Source organism: Globicephala melas, chromosome 11, assembly GCF_963455315.2.
Source record: "Globicephala melas chromosome 11, mGloMel1.2, whole genome shotgun sequence".
Lineage (NCBI taxonomy): Eukaryota > Metazoa > Chordata > Mammalia > Artiodactyla > Delphinidae > Globicephala > Globicephala melas.
In genome coordinates, this window is record NC_083324.2 from 13,907,415 (window position 1) to 13,927,620 (window position 20,206).

The following is a 20,206-nucleotide window of genomic DNA, read 5'->3' on the forward strand; positions in this document are numbered from 1 at the left end:
TTGAATCACATTTGACTGAGAGCAACTGGAAACATTTTTATATTTCTACTCTGTCACATGTCAGCATTTCTTTTTGCAGCATGGTAAGATGGGCTATAACTGAAGTGGAAAGAATACAGATGAGAGCCCATTCAGTAATTCATTCTTCATAATAAATAAGACTCTTGACCATAGCCAAAACCATTTCTCCAAAATGAAATCTCAAACAGTGCTAATCGCATCTCAGTCCTGATACAGTGGCTCTCTGTAATGGTCAACCATAAAACAACGTGCCATGGAAAGGATGCCTTCTCCTGTTTCTATGCAGCCAAGAGAGATCACATTGTCTATCCATGGATAAAGACACAGGAACAAACATACATCACTTTATTGAGTATTTTAAAAGAATAACATTTCAAATTTGTAAATCATAACTTTCACATATTTCATCAACAACATAGCTATCATACTGAATAACTGTATGAGAAGAATAAGATCATAATGATAAACTCAACATTTTTAGGGATCATCTAATTACGTGCCTGGCACCAGGCTATGTGTATATAGCATTAGCTCATTTCAGTCTTCACAACCCTACAAGAATACCCACATTACACAGATAAGAAAAATGAACCTGAGGGGTGTTAAATAATTTGGTCTAATCTTACAAATATACAAGTGGTAGAGCCAGAATTTGAATCATCAAATCGTTTTCAATCACCAAGTCTACCTACTACCTTTCTTTTACATCACATAACACAGTGCTTCCATCTGTGGAGACTGAATCCCAACCTAAAACATGGAACTCATTATTATGGGGACTGTATTACATTATGTCCCTTTTCTTAAGCGTTAATCTTAATATATTGATTTAAGGAGCTACATTATAAGAAAATTACTAAAATTTGTAAAAGCTCATTAATTCAGAAGAAGACTGCTGCTTTGAATAACAGTAATGTCTAAAAGAAAAGTACTAATTTCAGTTACAACACAAAATATAAATTACAATATACTAGTAAATTGTTACTAATAAAAGAATTGAGTAGAGTTCATGGAAATACAAATTCATAATAAACCCATGTTACACAGAGCACATACATACCTTACCACCACCTTAACAGTATATAGAATTGTTGCAATGTCTCCAATTCTGACCATTAGGTTCAAGAAAGAAAATAAAGCGAACAGACTAGGAATTTTTAGATAGGTTCTAGTAAATGGTAAATGAGAACTTGAAATGTGCTAAAGAAAATAAAAGGAACTTTTTTATACAGTAAAGATCATGTACTCAGAGTACAGACTTTTGAATGAAGTTTATAGTACCACAGGCAAGCTAGCCAACCTTCCACAACTGTAACACAGAAATCTTCACAAACAGGCTGCTGCTGCAAAGCATATCACAAATACATGGGACAATATTATCAAAGAAAGTTATTTTCTGTTTCTACTGTACCTCTCAGTACCCCAGTCAGGAAGTAGGGGAAGGGGAAGCTGAGAAGAGTGAAAATGGATATGACACATACACGCTACTATATATAAAATAGATAACTAATAAGAACCTACTGTAGAGCACAGGGAACTTTACTCAATACTCTGTAACGACCTATATGGGAAAAAGAGTGGATATATCTATATGTATTACAGATTCACTTTGCTGTACACCTGAAACTAGAGCAACCTTGTAAATCAACCATTCCTCAATAAAAATTTTTAAAAAGAAAAAAATGGATATGAAATATCCGTACTGTTCTCTCACAAGAAGGGGGGGAGGGAAGAGCCCTTCAGAGCCTCGTTCAGAACTATTCAAACCATTAAATATAGTTTGAATGGCTTGTATATTTGATTTTTTCTACTGCACAAACGACAAGAAAAAGTAAATAGAAATGGCTAGCTCACCAAAGCAAGGAGTCATATGTGACCCCCTGAAAGGCAGAGAAAAGCAGACAGAGGTCACTCGGCATAGGGACTTATGTTTCACCAGCACCTGAGGGGATCCTGTTGCACAGTCTGGTATAACATTCATTGTCTCAACAAATATAGAAAACAGCTATACGTACCGTGTTCTATATAAACTGCCAAGAGTATAGTATAGGGCTAATTTGCTTAGTGCTTAGAATGTATTGTGTGCACTGTACAAAAGTATTAAACTCACGTCATTTAATGTTCACAGCCTCTCTGCAAGGTAGGCATGATCAACTTCAATTTACAGATTTTTTAAAGTGCCTTGTAAGGGTTAGGAACATGTTCAAGATCACACAGCTGGTGACAGACAAATCCAGGTGGATCTGATTCAAAGGCCAGTCAAGGTTCTAGTCTAAACTACTAGACTATGTTCATCACAGTGATCTGTGTCAAGAAGGAAATCATATTTAGCTGCCTGTTTAAAGGGGAAAGTAATATAGTTTTACATGGATTTCCATTTTTTTAAAATCCCTATTGTTAGACTAGAGACAAACCTCTATTTACCATTACTTAATTCCAAGAATTCTAGATAACCATGTTCTTGCTATAATTTTTACTAGGAATTAGAAACATGACTTAAGTAAATATTCTCTCTTTACGGGTGTCATTCACCTAATTAAATAGCATAAAAGTACTGCTTGGACTCCCAATTAATTCACTGATCTGCATGGAGTCTAGAATCAATAGCTAGCTAATAGCTAATCAAATGAGTCACTAAAGAAAAAACATCCACATTTATATTTGCTAGTTGAAGAGCAATCATAATACAGATGACAATATAAATGTGTACAACTCAAAATGATGGCAGTGTGCCTAGAATCAAGCCCTATAGGGGATTTGAGTCACGTCATTTTTTATTTGTTTTATTTTTTTCTTCTCCAAATGGGACCCATTTCAGCATAAGCACACTGGTTAACACCTGTCCTCATTAGAAATTTCCATGACAAACCTAAAAGTGATAGGCAACATGAATTATCAAAGTTATATTAGTACAATTGTGCAGGGTATAAAGTACTTTATACACAAAAGTTTAGCCCAAAGGTGGAAAAGCTATTTTATTGTAGTAAAAACAAAGGAGACTTCTGGATACATTTCTTAGAACCTCAAATTCACTGTGGAATCAGGAGTGCTGCCATCCTAACCCTCACTTTCTCATTACCAAATTCCCTTCCCAGAAATGCACCACTGAGCTGAAACTGACCTTGCCTAAATATGGAAAATATTTTCACTTTCCAAACCATGAAACTTATTGATTCTGGCTTTAAATAAGAAAGAAAAATAAAACTCTGTCAAAACAAAAAACTAATCTTGCAGCCAACTCTTGCTTTTTCAAGTTTCAAACATCAGAAGATCTTTGCCAAATATTTCCTAACCACTCTCACTGACTTGTTTGCTCCCCTTATCCCAAACTCCTGTAATACCATTAATGCTCCATGAACACGTATATTGAGTTAAATTGTCCTTTTGGTGCCTATCATGTTTTATGCAAGAGATACTCCAATATAAGTAAGATTAGTCAATTAAAAACTGTTTACTAGAAGCATACTAGGCTTTTCTAAGTGCTAGGTACTAGTATTAAGTACTAGGATGTACTAAGTACTTTGCATGCAGTACTCCACATAGTCTTCACAAACTCCTGCACCTTTAGGTACGACCCAAATTTATGGATATGTCCATCAATACACTCAGTGAGTTAATTTACCATGTCTTTTAAATATCTGAACAAGTCTACAAAATGCACATTATCCCATCATACAGCTGATGAAACAGAAACCTAGAAAGGTTGGTAATTTGCTATCACACACAATAATACATCTAGTACATAATGGACTCAGGACTGGTAAGAAATCTGTCTCCAAACTTCAAGCTCTTATCCACTGTCTCAAGAAACTCACATGGTACTGAGTGACACGTGAAGTAACTTTACAACGTAGTAGGTATGGTAATGAACTTGTCCCAATTTGCCCAGGACTTTCCTGATTTTAACAATGAATGTCCATAGAGAAGAGACTTCTGGTTGCCAAGGGGGAGGGGGAGGGGGAGGGATGGACTGGGGATTTGGGGTTGGTAGATGCAAAGTATTACATTTAGAATGGATAAACAACAAGATCCTAAGGTACAGCACAGGGAACTATATTCAATATCCTGTGATAAACCATAATGGAAACAATAATTTTTTTAGAAGGGTGTACATATGCATATAACTGAGTCACTCTGCTGTACAACAAAGATTGGCATGACATTGTAAATCAACTATACTTCAGTTAAAAAAAAAAGACAAATATATTCTAAAAATAAAATAGATGAACTAGAAAAAACAAACAAACAATGAATGTCCAGCACACTGGGGACCTCTCAGTCTTGGGATAACTGGGAGAGCTGGTCACTTTCATGAGAGGTATTATACAAGTGGCATGAAAAACAACACAATAGGAATATGTACAGAGAAAGGAGACATTCTTTACTCCTCAGTAATATCAAAAGAGGCTTAACAGGGCTTTCCTGGTGGCGCAGTGGTTGAGAGTCCGCCTGCCGATGCAGGGGATACGGGTTCGTCCGGGAAGATCCCACATGCCGCGGAGGGGTTGGGCCCGTGAGCCATGGCCGCTGTGCCTGCGTGTCCAGAGCCTGTGCTCCGCAACGGGAGAGGCCACAACAGTGAGAGGCCCACATACCGAAAAAAAAAAAAAGGAGGCTTAACAGAGTGACATTTGAGTTGAGCCTCGTGCAAAATATAGTAGACATGGTGGAAAAAGACAGCAAGGGTAGACCAGACAGAGAGGCAATGTAAACAACGGCCAAGTGACTGAGTTTTGCCCAGTGGAATGTGGGCAGGAGCCATGATAACCGTCCCCAGGCTTGAGCCTAAAACAAGTTCCTCTGAAACCTGTCAGGACACTTCTCTCCTCAAATGCCGTACACCTTGTCTGAACAAAGAGGACTGTGGGGACTCAGGAGAGGACAAAGCCACAAAAGGAGGAGGGACCTGATTCCTTGAATGACTCCATGGAAAGCCACTCCTGTGCTGTGAGCACTGCACATGAGCAAGAAGTATAAAGATTTTTCAAGTCACTGAAAATTTAGTTTATCTGTTACAACAGCTAGAATTAGCTTTTCACAAGGCCTTGTGGGACTCAGCTCTTTGGGAGTCTAAAAACATGAGAGTAAACCTCTCCATCGCTCTAATGCCATTAAAGCACAAGAAGGGGCTTGAAAACACACACACATACAAATGGCATGGATGTGAGGGATACTGGAAGGGAGACAAATTTAGTGGAAAAAAAGCAAAATAAAACAAATTTCTGAGGACAAGTGGTCAGGGAAAGTTAGAAGGAAATGAACATGGGCCTTTGAGAGTTGATTGATAAGTTTACAGTACATCTGCCTCCCTACATGGTGGGAAGATGTGTGTCTTCTCATTAATTAATTGTGAAGATGCCACAAATACATACTGAACAAGAAGAAAAAAATGAGTTAGTGTGGAAGTATGAAGTGTCCTGGCAAAACGTCCACTCTCACTGTGACCACCTCACATTTCCACCGGGGCCACTGGAAACCAAAACTGTACTAGGTGTTTTTGTAAAAGACAAATGCATAGGAAAGATGAGATGAGGCAGATTCTCTAATGGAAGTGGGACAACAGGATGAGAACAACAAGAGGGGTCACTTTGTTCAGAGGATACCAGGATAATAGCTAGCGGTCCCTTCAGTCATGCAGGAAATACTGAAACCGTTTTGAAAAGCTGAGCGAACAGGAGGAGGCTTCTTGGGACTTGGGGATGTTGATTAACAGCAATGCCTTTGATCAAAGGGAAGGTGAGGAGAGAATGCTTTAGTTGCGAAACTACCAGAAAGGATATTTGCTTGGGCTAAGAGATGAACAGGAGTTTAACTTCACATACTGCAGCATAAAAGTGGTAGCCCAGGTTCCCTGGTGGCGCAGTGGTTGCGGGTCCGCCTGCCGATGCAGGGGACATGGGTTCGTGGCCCGGTCCGGGAAGATCCCACATGCCGCGGGGCAGCTGGGCCCGTGAGCCACGGCCCCTGAGTCTGCACGTCCGGAGCCTGTGCTCCGCAACGGGAGAGGCCACAACAGGGAGAGGCCCGCGTACCGCAAAAAAAAAAAAAAAAAAAAAAAATTAAAAAAGAAAAAGTGGTAGCCCAGGATTTCCAAAATGAAAGCTTAAAAAGAAGGTTAAAATTCAAGGAAGAAACCCTGGCAATATGTTTATCAGAAATGAGAAAGCATTTAGTTGGCGTGGAAGGTGGTCTTCCTTTAACTATCTGCTCCCGATTCTGGTAGGTATTCAAGATAAACCAATATCACATTTAATTCTGCTCCAGTATATTTCAGACTAGATGCAATCTTTTATCTTCTTTAGGATTTTTTAATTCTCCTCCAACTTTTTTTATATAAATGAAAAGAAAAGGTGGTCCAATGGCTACAACAAGAAAAATGTTGCAGCAAGAACAAAAAACTAGTATAGTGAAACTGCTAGGAAAAGTAATTCTAGAGCCGTACAACTTGGTTCAAATCCCAGCTCTGCCACTTGCTGGCTATGTCGGGCAAATTATTTAATTTCTCTAAGCCTAATTTACCTCATCTATACAATAGACACAATAATAATTCCTATCTAGGGGGGCAAAGTGCTTAGAAAAGTACCTCAAAAATAGTAAACACTATGCATGTATTAGCTCTTTCTATCATTTTTTCTTATATCTGTTCTAGTTTTTCTGCCAAGAAAACCAGGGATTGGGGTGGGGGTGAGGGGAGAAAAGAGAAGTAGCATTTATTGAACATGGAGGAAATATCACATACAATAATAGAATGTCAGACAATGATGGCTATTTCCCCAAGCCTTTTTTCTCCTTCCTGAAAACACAGCTAAACTACATTTCCCAGACTCCCTTATAGTAAGATACACACATACATAACTGAGTTCTGGCCAATGGAATGAAAGCAAAAGTGATATGTATGACTTCCACATCTGGGCAGTTAACACCCTGCAAGTCTTTCTCCTTCCAATGGCTTGATGCAGATTAACACAGTGAACCTGCCAAAGGTGGCAGGGACACAGAATGCACGAAGGCTGGATCTTCAAATCACACCTTGGAGGAGTGCTGCCAGGATCATGCATTATGGAACTTTACATGAATGAGAAATACATTTGTTGCATCTGAGGCAGTACACTTCGTTTCGATTCATTTGTTATAGCTTTTAACCTACCCAATCTAATACAGCCAAGCTCTACACCTATACTCCTATGTATAATACCTACCACGCTGCTTTGAAATAGATGTCATTCAAATTTTATAGCTAAGGAAACAGAGGCTCACAGAAGTTACGGAACTATCTTGTCCAATATCATGAATGTAATAAGTGGTAGGGCCACATTTAGGTCCAGGTTAATCTGCTCCAAGGTAAATGGGCTTTCTACCCTCCACACAGTAAATACTGTAACACAAAAAGTATCCTTCCTTCCCTCACTCATTTACTCCTTAGTTTCCTCACTTTCTGACCACTGGAATTTTAGCCTTTCAATGAAAACTTCATATATTTTTTCATCTGTATATCCAACTTGGGAGATCTAGGAAGACCCCTAGATCACATTCATCTCTTATGCCTCATTTCATCTACCTATGAGTCCATGACAGGGAAACAAGTGTTCCTAACTCATCTGTTACAGGAGACACAGATTCCTAGCAGTTTTGCAAGTGGCTACAGTATCAGAGATGATAAATGAGAGAGCCACAGATAAGGAGAGAAAGGTAAAAAACACCAATCCATCAGTGATCTCCAAAGCTGGGCGTACACCCTAGGGGTTGTACAAAACAATCCACTGGGATACAGAAAAAGAATATTAGAACTTCTGTTTCATGATTTTTACTTAACTTATCCTTTAGTTTCTTTCTGGGTATGTTTTATAAGTAGTATATCAACATAACAGTACATGTGTGTAATTTATAAATAACTTTTAGTGCTGCATGGTACCTAATTTTAAAAATATGAAGACCAATAAGTCTAAGTTAATATATCTGGTTTCCTTCACCAGACTTAAAACACTGTGTTATGGGAAATGAAAACAACAAAACTCGCCACATCTGTGTATACAGACATCTCTTAGCTTACCCTGTGAAATAGATTAATTCAATTAAAATCATATAAAAGCATGTTTCATACAAGATTAAGTTCTTTTTATAAAAAGAAACACTGAAACTAATGTATATTATGTCTATGTCTTCAAATAAAACAAAGAAGAATCAAACAGGTTAAAACCATGATCATATAAACTTGGGAAAAGAGTCAGAATTATAAAGGGGAGTTTTCTGTTGAGAAGTTTAATTGTCCAGGTTACCTTTATTTTTTTTAAGACCTAACTTGAAGTAACAGATGTCCTGTGTATCTTTCAGAAAAAGAAAAAAAAAATCTAGTTAAAAGATTTAGTGCTTAAAGGGAAGAAAATTCGAAGACCTACTTCTGACTAAAAAGGAGAGAGCACTAGGTAAAATAAGTGGATGATTTAAAATCAAAAAAAGCCAACTTTATTTGAAAGGCTTGTTCTCTATCCACCCTTAATGACCTACCAATATGAAATGACTAGGGAAAGAGGCAGCCAACTGACTGGAGGAGACAAAGTCCCCCAGGTTAAAGGAAATGAAAAGTGTTTGTATAAAGGCTGCGAATAAGAAGACTTGCCTCCATTGTAATTTCCAGGTGGCTCTGACCTGCACCCTTAAACAGCAGGTTGCGTCTCCTATAGTCTTAGCCCCTAATTTTAAAAGGTCAGTTTTTCAAGCTAGCCAGCAAACTTGCAGGGTCGAGACTGGAAAATAATCATGGGGCTTACCATCATGATCCCTCCTCATCAATCCAGAGCAGTGGAAGTCAGTTTAAACAAACAAAATCAATGGCAATTTATAAAGTGGCAAAAAACAACATTCCCATGGAACTTGTTTTTGATCCTTATCAATCTTATACTCTCACCACCCCTTGTGTTGATTCACACAAGTCTTGAGTGAAGTCAACATGAAGATAGCAAGAATAAAGTTATGGGTGAAATGTGAGTTTTCTCATCAACGCTGGGAAAACTACCTCAACGTGCCTGCCTCCATGACACAACGTTCTTTTTCACCCACTTGGGCACACACAGAGAAAACAAACTTGCTAATCAGTCCCACTGGCAGTGCTACTGCGTGGACCTGCCTGGATGGAAATCTACAGTCTTCATGCTCTTGCCCTTCTCCCTAAAGGACATAAACCATAAACTTCAAAATACAAAAATAAAAGCACATTCCAAATTACTATTGTAAGTGTCCAAACAAATCAGCTATGTGGAATTATTCCTTGAAATACCCAGTTCTCTTCACAGTAAACTGCAGGAGCTTCCCCAGCAATTAAAAGACTGACAAATATGTCCCCGCCCCTATGTTGATTCCGGTAGGAAAACTAGAAAAAGTTCCACGAGCCGAGCATTCCTCCCAGGAGCTCCTCCCTGCAAAGAATCCTCCAACACACCCCAAGATCCAACCCCACCTTCACGCAGACCACCCACCCAAGGTGATCTGTCACACTGATTGGCCCTACGAACACCTCCGCAAGCCTCTTCGCTCCAAATCTGTAGACCCCAGCCAACGACCCAACCTCCCAATCTTCGCGTTGCACGAAGCCGCCTCCTTGCAGGAGCTCCGCTGTGCTGCAGAATGTTCCCATGCATCAGACGCCCTGAGTGGTTCTGAGAGATTCAGGAGCCCACGTCCTCCTAACCCTCACCTCCACACCTTTCATAAACAAAAAATATATAAATACGCGAAGCACACTGAGAAGAAATGCACGCAGGTTTTGAGTCCTCCTTTCCAGAAGGAGAGCGAACCCGTTGGTGTCTACGGGGTGCCCGGCGCACATCTCGCTGATGTCTGGGTCCGGAGGGGAGACTAGGTTGTTGCCTTGGCCTTTCAAAGGAAACTGCAAATCCCTCCGAAGTTGCTGAAAAATTAACGCTACTCCCCACAAGCTCCGTCGGCAGCGCGTGGGTACACCAGGTACGTGCCACAAAAGCGGGGACCTGGTGGATGTGGTTCGCCGCTGCACCCCCAGCGCTTAGCACTGCGCCTGGCACACAGTGCGCGTCCCCGAAAATCAGCGTCTGTTCTAACACGGCTTCTTCCACCACGGCTACGGGATTCTGATCTTTTAGTCCCTTCAAACCTCAGCCCAAGTTCGCCTTCCTCTACCGTGGGCTGCAGCTGGGCCCTCGGAGCCCGGGGTAACAACATCAGAGGGAAACTCTCTTGCCAAGAACCGTGCTCCGGGGCCGAAGGCGCACGGAGAGGGGGCTACAGCCTGAACCCGCCGGAGGAGCTAATTTTAAGGGTTCCCGAAGCATTACGGGCTCTGGGCTCCTTGTTTTGCGGCTGCCTCGCTGCGCAACAAACTTATTTTCTGACTAAAAAGAAGGGTTGCCGTGGGGGGACGGCGGCGTCCTCGGTGCCCTGCCTCCTCCGGGTTCAGGGCGCGCGGCGTCGGCTGCCCCGACCCCGCAGGGTAACCGGGCTCAAGGCGGTTTGGCCCACAGCCCCTCTCCCTCCCGGCAGGAGGGGGAGCCCCGAAGAGACCTTCTCCACCTGGCAGCCTCCGAGAACCATGCTCTTTCTCCAAATCCGAGAGCCGGGGTGCCCGGGGCAGCACGCACCCGGTCTGGAGCGGACCCCGTCAGCTCGCGCCTCACTTACCTGAGCACTTGAGCGCGGAGCCCGCTATCGCTTCGGGTGCGGCGCCGGCACAGCCCGACGGTCCCAGTGTAGCGGCGAAAGCGTCCTACTTGCGACCAATCCTGGTGCTGAAGCCGGTGCTATGTCTGGTGCCGCGCTCCCCTCCCTCCTCACGCTCGCGGCTGCTCAAAAAACCCGGAGCGACGGAGTTCCGGCCGCCCGCGCCTCAGCGTCGAGGAGGGCGAGACGCGTGACGGAGACTAGAGGCGCGGGGAGGGCGGGAGCCGGCGCGCAGCCGAGCTGAGCATGCTCAGTGCGCGGCCGGCGGAGGCGCGCGCCCGGGGGGCTGCACCTGCCCAGCCCTGTCGGCGGGAGAAGAGTCCTGGTGCCCGCGAGCAGAGCTGTGAAAGGGCACCTAGCCTGAATCCCAGGCACCCGAAGACCATCAAGCCGGTTACTGAGCAGGCGTGTAGAGGATGCGCAGCTTAGCGATGGGGAACAAACCGAAGCGATGCCGCTTTCCTTTGCAACCCGAGAGGGGGGGGCGGGGCGGGGCGCAAGGAGGCGCGACCTGGTTCGGTACCCAAACCTCTGGCCTCCGGGAGACGCGGTGCCTCATTAAGGCGCCCTGGCCGGAGAAGCACTTCTGCTTTGGGGCTGAGAGTTGCCGAGTTCAGGAGGACTGGCGGGGAGCGGCAGGGGGGTGGGGGTGGGGGGTGGACCCTAAACTTGAGAAGCCGGAAGAGGGGGCTTTCGAAAGGTTTTACCTACCTGTCTTTAGGGGGAGGACATTGGCCAGACAGGCAGCGTTACCGGCCTGGAGTCTCACCCATACGAGGGGGCTTTCAAGCCGGAATGTGTGTGTGTGTTTGTGTCTTTGTGTGTCTGTGTCTGTGTGTGTATGTGTGTGTGTGTGGAAGATGAAACGGTTGCCATGAAATAGGTCCGAGGATCCATTTGCGGTGTTTGCGGGCACATTGAAAGCTTTGTTATTCAGAAACATGTGCTTTGGACAGTGACGTTACCATGGTCATTCTATAGTATGCATCTACTGTTTTCTCGCAGAAATGGCTCTTTTCACCCCAACTCCAAACCTCAGGGTAACCGTAGAGATGGGCAGCGATGCCCAGCCCCTCAACAACGCTGTGAAAAGTGAGTCTGACAGGCAGAGGAGAGCCAGCCGATTCGAACTCATCTGGAATGCATGTCCAGAAATCCCAAGAGAGGCCGGGTTCCTCTCCCAGGGAAAAAAAAGCCCCAGCGTTTGCTGAACCCTGGTCTTCCTGAGCGTCGCTCAGCAATTCAGAGCTACATAAACAACTTCTGACCATTTAGACGATCACGTAAACCTACCCTGACATCTCCATTATGGGGAGAAGACGTTAACTGGAAAACTATTTTTAAACTACTGCAGTAAGCAAACACCCAACTCCTACGAATATATGCAGCTGCCTTGTTAGTTCACACTATTTTTTTGGTTTTGGGTTTTTTTTTTAATTCCTGTTCAGGAAGAGTGGGCAAATTCAAACATGGTAGTGGGCATTGCTGTGGTCAAAATTTTCACCACTTGAAATTCCATGGCTCTCCTTGTTGCTCTAGTTAATACTAAGGAAAGGAGTTTTTTTGTTGTTGTTTTTCCCAGATTTCTGGATTGCTTAAACTTGGAAAGAAATTTTAAGCTCTTTCCCTCCTCCTTGTGTGGTGTGTTTCTCTAGTAGAGGCACTTCCGCAAAATGGAAATGTTGATAATGCAAATATATTACATGGCAAATTACTAGTTAAAATGAATTGTTTCTCCTCTCTGAAGGCTTTTGTGTTCCTGACAGAAATATTACTTCTAATTTTTTTTAGATGGATTATTTTTCTGCACCTAGTCAATTAAAAAAAAAAAATATATATATATATATATATATATATATATATGTTTTCCAGTAAAAGTATATGAGAAAAAATGCCTGGCCAGAAATTCTCCAAGAAATATTCATACATATACATGCATACTCTTAACATGTTTAGGGAAAAGTGGTACTTTAGACTCAAAACAAAATTTCAAAGAAAAAAGAATAAAGCAAGCCGTCATGTTCTCCCAAGGAGACTACAAACTGAGGCAATTTTTAAAGTTCTGTGAAATTTTGGACAAAATCCCTTAACAGTGTTTCTGAATTTCACATTAGATATTTTGTTTTCATTCTTTCCTTTAACCCTTCTTCCCTGTCTATTACATGCTGGGCATTGTATTCTAGCAGGGGCTGGGAAACAAAATGACCAAAACTTAGAATCTGCCCATAGTTCATCATGTAGTTGGGAAAACAGACATTATGTATCAGGAGAGATATATTTGGGTCATGTTGGGGGAATGTCAGTAAGTGTTATGATGAGAGACATTTGTTTTTTCTTTTCACCAACAGGATCACACGGATCAAATGCTAAGCTCCCCAACTTTTTTTCCCAGAACAGCCACAAGTTTAAAATGCAACAAATAATCCAGTCCCTCTTTTCCATCCCACAGAAAAGACATGAAGCTTACTGCCTGCCATCTCTGCCAAGAAAGGAAGCTTCTCACTAAAGCTCCCAGGATTGGGGAGTGTTCCTGGGAGAACCAGCCCCTGCCAGGAGACAAGAATGGTTTATTTTGACGACAACATCCTCACACATGTGTCCCCGCATATCCGGGACTGGCTGGGTGTCAGTTTCTTGCTCAGGGAAGTTGTCATTGGGATCCTCTCGGGGGGAAATGTTCCAAACGAATCAATTAACACTGCCAGCAGCAAGTTTAATACCACTGCACTGAGTCCCTACTCTGTATCAGTGCATGAATGAATTACTGGTGCTCACGTATTTTGCAAATAATCATCATTATAAGGCAGTGAAAAATTTCTCCTGCCCATTGGCCTAGGTAGCATCTAAGCAGAGACCCTCAATAACCCCCTATTCACCCCCCAAGGTAATTATTTACACACGTATGTGAAGTTTTGCTTCTAGGTCTTCTAATACAGTAGTATCTATGTGGACACAAGGTCACCTCTTACACTCATTAAACCAATCTGAACAGAGTCTGATAACTCTTAAGGGAAATCAATGCTGAAAATGCTTTTGACTTTTTGGAGACATGTGTGGAATACAACATCAGGTTAGACTCAGCATACAACAGTTCTGAAAACTCCAGAAAGGGCATTTATCTGCTCCTGTTGCTTCTTCCATGCACATCATGAGGATTTGGTGGAAGCGGCTTTAATATAAGAAGCAGAAAAAGGAAGAGCATCACAGGAAAATAAATATGTCTCTTCCAGACACATCTGATTTGATTTGACTTTCTTATACCTTGCATCCAGTGCCATTTAAACAAACTCACAAACACCACCCTCTTGGTTCCAAATGACTTGAAGAAAAGAAGGTCATCCAACGGCAAGAATGCTTCAATCAGATAACACATACCTTAGTTTTATAATTAGTTGTTGCTTATTTTTAGTGTACTAGGTAGCTGGATAAATCTTCAGGTGTGAAGCAACACTTGTATCCTATTCCCGTTTTTAAAACTAGTTCAGGGTTTCCCTGGTGGCGCAGTGGTTGAGAGTCACCTGCTGATGCAGGGGACACGGGTTCGTGCCCCGGTCCGAGAAGATCCCACGTGCCACGGAGCAGCTGCGCCCGTGAGCCATGGCCGCTGGGCCTGCGTGTCCGGAGCCTGTGCTCCGCAACGGGAGAGGCCACAACAGTGAGAGGCCCGCGAAAAAAAAACTAGTTCAAATTCACTTTAATCAAGTGGATAAAGCAGTACTTTTTAAAGAACTGTGTCATGAAGAGTTTTGTGTTCAGTGCTGAAATAGAGTAAAATAAAACAGAGCTCAGGTAAGGACTTTCAGACCAGCCTCCCTAAGGCTCCTCCTGTGCAGTTGTTTTCGGTGACTGATGGATGCTTGAGCTTCAACCTAAGGACATCAGAACAATAATGGCCACATAGTGAGATAATGATAATTAGCAGACAAAAGCACAGTTAATTGCCATGAAGGTTGTGACACAGACTGACAGAGGCAGAGTACACTAGAAGCCTGACACCCCAGCCAAGACTTTTATAAACATGGCAGTTAGACTCCCACTGAATTTAAGCATAATGAACTGGAATTAGGAATCAATCAGCTGTGCTCCCCTCCACATTTTTCCAGATTTTATTAGATCCTTTATGCAAAATGCAAATATAAAGTTTCAGAGGACCTTGCTTTGAAAAAGTATGTACAGGTGGTTTTCATTGTTTGCAGTAGTTATGCTCTATAAATTCTCTGGGAACCCTGAATTAGTGAATACTAAAACCATTGCTCCTAGGAGAAATAAAGAGTTAGGTTCCTGTGAGCCTGTGGTGACAAAATTTTCATTAACCAATCAATAGAAAAAAAACCTTGTTTTATGTGCATTTCTGCTCAAAGGCATCGCATTTAATACATATTGCTGATTCATTAACATCGTACTCACAGTCAGCATCACTATAACTGAGTCCTGAACAAAGCTTGTCTGACACATGTATTTTCTCTGTAAGGCACAGCACAGACTTCTTGCCCTTTGGAACACAAGATAGCACTTCGGCATTACGCTTCGGGCCATTTTGAATGGCAAGATCTCCAATAAAAAAGCACAAAAATGTGCCAAATACACTGCAAAAATGAGACTTCTTTACAATTAATAAATAAAACAGGAAAGCAGAGCATCACCTTCTTAGACTTCAACTAGGAGAGTTTAAATTTAAATTTAAATTTAAATTTCTCACCACTCTGTGTGTGTCCACAAATGACCACAAAGGTGCCACAGATGCTGACTTTGGGGTTACAAATAAATTTCAGTAAGTAGACAAGTTTGCAAATATGGAATCTGTGAATAATGAAGATGGCTATACCAAATATCCCCTTTAAATGGCTAGCCACATTAGTCCATATGGTATGTGATTCAAGTTATAGATATTCAGTTTACATGCTGTCATTTTGGAAACACATTGAGAGGGAAAAAAATTATATTTTGTACTATCAAAGGCTGTCTTCTGCCAGTTTCCTCAAACAAATTATATGTTACAATCACATAGGAATTTTCTGTTTATTACAGACCACGGTCATTTTGTGTTTATTTCCAAAGTGGATTTTGGAGTTTTTGTTGCTATTGTTCAACATGACAACTCATGCAGTTGTTCACAAAGAAGGATGACTTCAAGAGCTAGATAAAGTTAAGAGTAAACAGAGAGGAAGGTTAGTGAAGTGAAAGGTGTATCTCTTTAGCAGCTAAGAAAACTGGAGTTCTGGTCTTGGCCCAAGAACGTCATAATCTTAGATGAGACATAAGACAGACAATTATCTCTGCAGAAGGCTAGATGCAGAGGAAACCAATCCATGAGCTGAAATGAATGTCAGATTCTAATAATGGATTTTTTGTTCTATGAAAGGGATTTGGGAAATAAATAGTTTGTATATGAATCCTTTAATAATACTGTTAAAAGTTTAGAGTTGAGGTCTCAGCCCATGCTAGGAAATTTTATAAGATGGTCCCCAATAATCCATGCTCTCTAGTATTCACGCCCTTCCTTAATTCTCCCTTTTAACTGTTGGCTACACTTACTGATTCACTGAAATGATGGATGTCACTTTCAAGATTAGGTTACACAAAGACTGTGGCTTCTATCCTGGGTACTCTCCCTCCCTCTCTCTCAGATTACCAGATATGATGGGACTCAGTTAGTCTACGGAAAGGCCCCCATGGCAGATAACTAAGGCATGACAGCGCTCATTTAGAAGTAGATCCATTGAAGCTTACCAACAGCTATGTGAATGAGCTTGGAAGCAGATTCTTCAGTCCCAGGAAAATCGTGAAATGGCTAAATCACTGGCCAACAGCTTGACTTTGATTTCATGGGACACCTTCAGTGAGAAGCACCCTCACTAAGAGGTACCTAGATTCAAGATCAGTAACATTGATTAATTAACGTTTGTGCATTTAAGCCCCTATGTTTTGATATAATTTGTTGATAATTAGCTAATACACCCCCCCAAGATATTCTGATTTGATAAGTTTGGGATGGAGCTTGGATGTGTGCATTTTACGAACAAACCAAGTGATTCTGATGCATGTGGTTCATGGACTACACTTTTGTAAACCCTGGTATTTGGTGATGAAAGAGTTGCAAAAAATTTAGAGTTCATCAAATCCTACATCTTTCATATTTCTAAACAATCAATATTATACTCACAGAAGAATAATTATAGATTTTCTTAAATATTTTCATGTTGTAAATATTGTTTCAATATGACTTTCTTCACTTACAGTGTGCCCTGAAATGTTTTCCTATCGTTGAATACTTTTCAATGCCCTAATTTTTAAAAGTTGCTTAATACTCCATTTCAGAATAAACTACAAATTAATCAATTCTCCAACAATCGTTGAACATTTAAATTGCATATGTTCTCCCATGGTAAACTTTTTGATAAAGATATTGAAGTTAACTTTTACACACACCCTTAATTATTTGTTTAGAATAAGGTATTGTGATTTTGCTCATTCTTAATTATTAGATTCTTTTGGATAGATAACCATTACCTCCAAGAATTAAAGGTAGGTGAGAGCTCTAGGTCTTATTCTCAACAAACACCTTCAAAACAAAGTAACAAATTATAATAAAAGAAGATTCAAGGCTAAATTCTGTGTATGTAAGACCATAGCAAGGAGGCATAAAAAAGCATCATTCAAACTGTAAGCTCAACAAAGCACCAGCTCTCTATCCTACAGGCTCTTGTAATAGCCCTTGGAAAGAAAGATTCACTAGCTTCAGTGCAGCAATATTGCAAGGGCAGGATTCATTTAACATTTTAATTGGAGTTAGGCAACAAAATCCTCTGGAAAGTGATCAACACAGAAATGATTACAATCATAAGCATGGGACACAATTCCTAAGAATATAGGCTATTGCTCTCACAAGAACATAGATTCTTATGTTCTGCAAGAGCAAAACTCACTGCATTATTTCTAGTAAAACTCATATCTTGAGCACCACTCATTTCACCAGCGAATAATCATTGCTATCTTCAATTATGTCAATTAGCAAAGCTTTTATCATTGATCTTAAATAAAGTTAATTGGATCTCATGTGGGTTTCTGATAAGAGGCTTTCAGATGTTAACTATCTATGTCTGGAATATGCTCTCCTGATTAGAGAAATACAAATGTTAACAAACCACGGCAAGAGGGTAGGGAAGACTAACACACACACACACACACACACACACACACACACACACACACACATCAACCATACATCACACCACTGCGCTAACATTTTTAAATAGAGTGAATGCAACATAGAAAAGTGGTGCACATTGTTAATATGATGTTGATTCCTTTTGCCAAAATTTATGTGAACTTACTCTCTCATCAGTAGTATATTTTCCCAGTTTATTCCATACTTGCTGAGTCATATTTTACCTGTAACTTTTCTAATTTGTGGACATAAAGTATTTCTCTTTTTTCTTTTCCTTGTTACTAGTGAGGTTCCATATTTACATATGTTTGCTATATGCATCTTATGAAATGCCAGTTTGTGTTCTTTGTTCGTTTACTTAGAGTGTTTATCTTTATCCTAGAGATTTGCCAAAGTTTTCATAATATTGAAGATAATAAAACTTTATCTTTGCAAATATTTTTGTTTGCTTTTTAAATTTAGACACATACACACATTTTACCTTTTTCTATAATTAGATTTACTGCTTTTTCCTTACATTCTTTTTTCTAGCTTTATTGACATAAAGTTGACATATAACATTGTGTAAGTTTAAAGTATACAATGTGATGATTTGATGTACAAATTGTGAAATGTTTACCACAGTAAGGCTAACTAACAAATCCTTTATCTTACCTAATTACTTTTTCTGGTTATTGTTGTTATGGTAAGAACATTTAAGATTTACCCCTTTAGCAACTTTCAAATAGACAACATAATATTAATAACTGGAGTCACTATGCTTGAATATTAGATGTCCAGACGTACTCCACTTACATTTTACATTATAGTTTACATTCCCCTCAACAGTGACAAGGAGTCCCCTTTCTCCACATCCTCACCAGCAGTTTATATCTCTTGTTTTTGGGGTAATAGCCATTCTAGGAGGTGTGAGGTGATATCTCATTATGGTTTTGATTGGCGTTTCCCTAATGATTCGTGATGCTGAGCACCTTCTCACGTACCTGTTGGTCATTTGTATGTCTTCTTTGGGAAAATGTCTATTCTGTTCCTTTGCCCACTATTATTATATATTATCATGTATATTTTTGGAATTTCTCCATTCAGATCTGGTAGCATTTGCCCAACATATTTAGGGGCTCTGATGTTGCGTTCATACGTATTTGTACTTGTTGTATCTCCCTGATGAATGGACCCCTTTATCATTATATAATGACCAACTTTTTCTCTTGTTAATTTTTGACCTAAAGTCTATGTTGTTTGATATAAGTATAGCTACCCCTGTTCTCTTTTGGTTTCTGTTTTCATGGAATATCTTTTCACATCCCTTCACTTAGAGCCTACGTATGTCCTTAATCTGAAATGAATCTTTTGTAGGAGGCATGTAGGAGGTCTTGTTTTTTATCCATTCATCCACCGATACCTTTTGGTTGGAGAATTTAATTTATTTACATTTAAAGTAATTATTAATAGGTAAGAACTTACTAACACTATCTTGTTAATTGTTTTCTAGCTGACTCTGTAGTTCCTTTGTTTCTCTCTTGCTATCTTCCTTTGTGATTTGATGATATTCCACAACAACATGCTTTGAGTCACTTCTCTTTACCTCATTCATAGATACTGTAGGGTTTGCTTTGTGCTAACACTGAGGCTTACATAAAATGTCTTATAACATTATTTCTAAATCTGATAACAACTTAACTTTGATCCATACCAAAAATCTTCTCTTTTACGCCCCACACATTTCATATTTTTGATATCATAATTTACATCATTTTTACACTGTGTATCCATTAAGAAATTTTTATAGCTATGTTAATACTTCTGTCCTTTAGCTTTTATACTAGAGTTAAGGAATTAATACACCAACAAATACAGAATTGGAGTATCCTGAATTTGGCTATATGATTATCTTTACCACTGTGTTTTATATTTTCATATGTTTTTATGTTACTAATTAGCATTCTTTCATTTTGGCTTGAGGACCTCCTTTCCAAGGCATTTCTTGAAACACAGGTCTAGTGTGATGAACTCCCTCAGCTTTTGTTTTTCTGGAAGGTCTTTATTTCTCCATTTCTGAAGGACAATTTTAATGGGTAAAGTATTTTTCGTTGGCAGTTTTTTCTTTCTTTCTTTGAAAATATTATTCCACTCTCACTTGACCCATAAGGTTTCTCCTGAGAATTCTGCTGATACCATTTTAGAGATCCCTTATAAGTTACTCTTTCTCTGATTTTTGACAGTTTTATTATAATGTGTCTTGAAGAAAATAACTATGTTGAATATTTTTCGAGACCTAAGACCTTCATGAGATTGAATGTCTAAATCTTTTCTCAGATTTGTGGAAAA

The 20,206-nt window shown here is 40.3% G+C and overlaps 1 protein-coding gene across 4 annotated transcripts in view; it reads right to left on the reverse strand.

Moving 5' to 3' along the window:
• Nucleotides 1-11,047, reverse strand: part of CNTN4 (contactin 4) — a 973,761-nt gene extending 962,714 nt beyond the window's left edge. For 2 of the 4 annotated variants that reach the window (XM_060307734.1, XM_060307732.1), the window contains exon 1: nucleotides 10,672-11,044. The gene's annotated coding sequence lies outside the window, so the exon portion shown is untranslated. Of the gene's footprint in view, nucleotides 1-10,671 lie in introns of all 4 variants that reach the window. The other 2 variants (XM_060307736.1, XM_060307730.2) reach the window with 2 other exon arrangements.
• Nucleotides 11,048-20,206: the final 9,159 nt, after the last annotated feature.